The sequence below is a fragment of the Macrotis lagotis genome, chromosome 3 (assembly GCF_037893015.1).
Source record: "Macrotis lagotis isolate mMagLag1 chromosome 3, bilby.v1.9.chrom.fasta, whole genome shotgun sequence".
NCBI classification, from domain to species: Eukaryota; Metazoa; Chordata; class Mammalia; order Peramelemorphia; family Peramelidae; genus Macrotis; species Macrotis lagotis.
The window spans coordinates 309,215-313,647 of NC_133660.1; the positions used below are offsets into that span (position 1 = coordinate 309,215).

General features: G+C 58.6%; 1 pseudogene; it reads right to left on the reverse strand.

Annotated features, from left to right (window-relative positions):
- Positions 1–2,285: 2,285 nt before the first annotated feature.
- On the reverse strand, positions 2,286–4,116 carry LOC141515934 (GTPase HRas-like; annotated as a pseudogene).
- Positions 4,117–4,433: the final 317 nt, after the last annotated feature.

Consider the following 4,433-nt stretch of genomic DNA (forward strand, 5'->3'; position numbering starts at 1 on the left):
AGAGGAGAAACTCAAATGTGGATTGGAGGGGTTTGGTTATATGGGAATAAAATGAGACCCCCCCCACTTTGAGGAGGTTGGTCAAATGAAGAAAATCCAACAGACCAAGGTCTCTTCCATCCAGAAGCTTGAAGGGTGTGTCCAACATATCCCCAAATGAAGAATGGTCCACTGAGGCCAGGGAGGAAATCCACCCAGTAAATAACCAGTTAAACACAGACTTAAATACCTCATTAGAGACAGGGAGTCAGCACCCCATTTAGACACCCACTTGAACTAGGGGAGTCAGAGTCAGACCCTTAAAACAGGGACTCTGATTGAGGGTCAGGGGTTTGGGGCTTTTGTTGATGTCGGTAGGAGCCAGAGCAGGGTTGGAAGGGAACCAAGGCCTGGAAGGGGCAGGGGGGACTCACCTGTCGAGGGCAGGGACTCACTAGAGCAGGAAAGCAGTGAATGGCAGGGCTTCCAGTTGGGGGAGGGGATATTTAGAGGCCAAAGGGTCTGCAAAGACAGGCAATCTGAAGCCTTGACTTTATAGGTGAGGAAAGGGGCCCTAGAAATGGGGAAGCCATGTGTCCACGGGTCACAGAGGGTAGAAATCAAACCCCAGCTATTACCGTTTGCATTAGAGCCACTGGACAAAGACAAAGATGGACATTCTCAGGACCCCTTCTCAATTGTTAGGAAGGTGAGGAGCCTGGGCAGCTGTTAGAGGAGAGGACAGTGTCCACCCCACAGACACAGGGGACCAGGGGATCATGATGGTGTTTGCAGCCTGAGGGAGGAGGGGAAGGAGAAAGAGACTTTGGTAGGGTTGTTTTCTGTTGCTAGGCTCCCGCTCCTCCTCTGAATATGGGAGTCATGATCTGAGAGACAGCACCCACCAAAGGACTACACCCTCCTGTCTGAAAGAAGAAACTGAGTCAGAGAGGCCAGAGGATTTCCCTGGGGCTGATTGGGCTAATGGATTCAGGGCTCCCAGGCCAAATCTGGGCTTGGTTCAGCAGCTGCCTTCCTAGAAAGGGGAGATTTCATCTAGTTGACCTCCGAGGTCAGGTCCATGGATAGACTTCTCTTCCTCCCCCTTCCTCTCCATTTCCTCTTCTTCCCCCCCCCCCCAACCTCATCTACACCAACCTGAAAGTGGCTCCTGCCTCAGTGGATCTCAGCCACCTCACCTCTCCCTGCCTCCCCTATCCTGCTCTCCCCTCTCCCCCACTCACACTTGCCCTGGATCAAGGACCTGGAGGACAAGACTCCCCCCCACCCCAGACCTGCTGAGTCCTTTGCTCTCACCAAAATGCCAGCACATCCTGGGTCTCCACTGGACACATGTTCCCAGGACTACACTAGGCCAGGCCATGGCCACTTGCTAACCCAAGGAGGGATGGGCTGGGACTACCTCCTCTGGCCTCACCCCCTTTTCCCTCACCCTTCCCAGCTCAGCTCTCCCCTCCTGCTGAGTTCTGCCCCTAAGACAATGGAAGTGCCTCCAGGGCAGACCCTGGCCACTTTTTCCAACTCAGCAGCCTCAGTTCTCTCTGGACCCTCCCCAAAGCCAGCCAGACCCACCAGGTTTCAGCAAACCCAGGGAGTCTCAGGGCACCCCGAAGCAACAAGGACATTGATTTCTTCTCTCTGTGACCCTTGGACACAAGGCTCCCCCTGTCTAGCGCCCCATTCCCACCAGTGAAGTGAACGCTTAAGATTGCAGGGTCTTGCAGACCCTTCAGCCTCTAAATGGCCACCCCCCATTTCCTTGATGCCACGACGTATCCCGAGATGACTCCCTGGGATTCAGAATCCTGCTAGTTCTGGCTGGGTTTGGGGAAGGACCAGGGAGGGAACTTAAATTCCTGAGAAAGAAAAAGAGGCGAGGTCTGCCCTAGGGCAGACGCCTGAGGAAGTGACCAGAGATTATGACTTCCATTGTTGCAGGGCTTCCATAAGACTTTGCCAGTGTGGCTCCAATAACTCTGGGTGGGTCAGGTGCCATCACCTTCATTTTGCAGATCAGGAAACTGAGGTTCTGAGAAGGAAGGGGTTCCTAGGCTGGCTTTCAGTCTAGTCTCTTAGTTAAACCTAGAGCTGGGTAGGACTCAAGCAGCCATTCCAACCAGCTCCCCATCTCCCTGCTGAGGAGCCTGAGGCCTGGGTTCTCTCTGTTCAAGTCCCCTGCCTTCCTGCCTCCCCAGCCCGGCTGTCTCCCCGGGGCTGCCCACTGCCCCCCTGCTCTTCCTGCCCCCAGCACACCGGCTCCCCACAAACAAGGAGGAACACACCTGGAAACACAGTAACATCTTTATTTGTAATCAACCTGAGAATGAGAAAAGTAACTTTGTGACAAAGCCCGAGGCCCTTCCCCCAGGCCGGCAGCTGCAGAATCCCTTGCACCCTGGTACAAGGCCCTTTGGACCTACACTCCCGAGCTGGCACAGGGATGCCCAGGGCCCCTAGGAGGATGCTGATGGGTTCCACCAAAAGTCAGTTTGAGAGAACCTGGGGGTCCAGAAGGAGGAAGTGGGCTGGTTTTGGGGCAGGGCCAGGGGAGTAGGGTCAGCAAAAGGAGGGGCAGGACCGCATGAGCAGGGGGAACGGCTCAAAAGATCGTGCACTTCTGGAACCGGCGGGCCTGGACCTGCAGGGCCTGGGTGCGAATCTCCCGAACCAGCTCATGGAAGGCCTGCTCTACCCCCTGCCTGGTCTTGGCTGAGGTCTCCACGTAGGGCACTCTGAAGCTCTTGGCTGCATCCTGGCCCATGTCTGAGTTCACCAGCCTGTGGGCCTTGTCGACCTTGTTGGCCACCAGCACCACGGGCACCTGACTGGTGCCCTTGATCTTCCGAAGCTGGTCCCAGAGGAGGCTCAGGTCCACGAAGGTCCTGATGACGTCGACCGTGTAGACCAGGAGGAAGCCCTGACCCGGCGGATGCAGTCCTCCCGCGGGTCCCGGTACAGCTCCCTTCCGGAGGTATCCATAATGGCCAGCTGGCAGGGCTCCCCGTCCACCAGCAGCTGCCCCTGGTACAAGTCTCTGGCCGTGGGCTCGCACTCCTCCACGAAGCGGTTCTCGAGGAAGCGGAGAGTCAGTGCGCTCTTACCCGCACCAGAGCTGCCCAGCAGCACCACTCTGTAAGACATCTCGGCTCTGCCCCGGCTGCCCACCTGGGGGTAAGGGAGGAAGGGGAAAGGGGCTACGGTTCACTGGCTCTGACATCACCCCGGCAGTCAGGCTGTCAGCAATCCCACTTTACAGCTGGGGAAACTGAGGTCTGCCGAAATGTAGAGCTTTGTCCTGGCTCTGCCATCTACTAAGTAGCTAAGGCTGGTGTTGAATTAGCGTCCTGCAGACCCCACGCCCCACCCATGAGGACCCCGAGACTGTCCCCAGACGACTCCCCACCTGGTTCTGGGACCCCGGCTTCGGAGGGGGCTGAGAATGGGACCCCGGGAGCTTGCTGAACCTGAGACCCAAGTGAGACCCAAGTGGGGACTCAAGATTCCCGACGGGCTCCCTAATCCTTCCGAGCCGGTCCCGGGCATTACATGGGGGGGCATCAGCCACTACCTGCTAACCTATTAACTACCTCCCCCCACGTTTGGCTGCCCAGCCTCCGCGCCTTCTGCCTCTACTTACCCTTTGGGAGTTCTCAGCGAAGAAGCCTGGCGACGAGGCACAAGACCAAGAATTCAGAAGCAGCACCGAGATCCTGGGCCTGTCCACGCCCACGAACCTCAAGTCCCGGGGGCCGCCCGCCCCCATACCGCGGAGCCTCCTGGGAAGCCCGCCCCCTCCCCACCCCTATCACTAGGACTCTTCAAGGGCCAAGGGAGCCGGCCCTTGTCTGGGGGGGGGGGCGCCTGCCCCAAATTTCAGAGGTGGCAGGTGCCGCCGCCCCTAGGCGGCCCCGAGCCCCGTTCTGCACCCGCAGGGCCCCCCATCGATGTCCAGAGCAGGAGGCAGAGGGCTCCCCTTTCCGAGCCCGGAGGGGCTGGGGCTCCCAGCCACTGCTTCTGGGGGGCATTGCTTTCTCCCCAAACCCCGACCAGCCCGAGCCCGGAGCCTCAGCACCATTGTTGGGACCATCCTGTCTTCCTCCTCCTGCCTTCCATCCTCTGGGGGCCCCTGCCTTGGCCAGGTCAGCCCCTCCCTGCCCTCCTGCCTTCTCCCGATCCCCGCCCTCAGGCTAATACCATCAGGCCCCTGTCTCCCGGCAGCCCACCTCACACACCCTCGGAAGCTGGGTCCCAACCTGCCATCCTAACCCAAGCCCCATCCCTCCCTCTGCCTCGGCAGCACCCTCCTTCTGTCCCGGCCCCTTTAGACTGGAGTCTTTTTCTTCTGGGGAGTGCTGTGCAGAGAGCCGAGTTCAAATTCTACCGCAGCCATTCACCAGCCTTGTAGCAGCAACAGCTTGGTTCCCTTCTCTGGC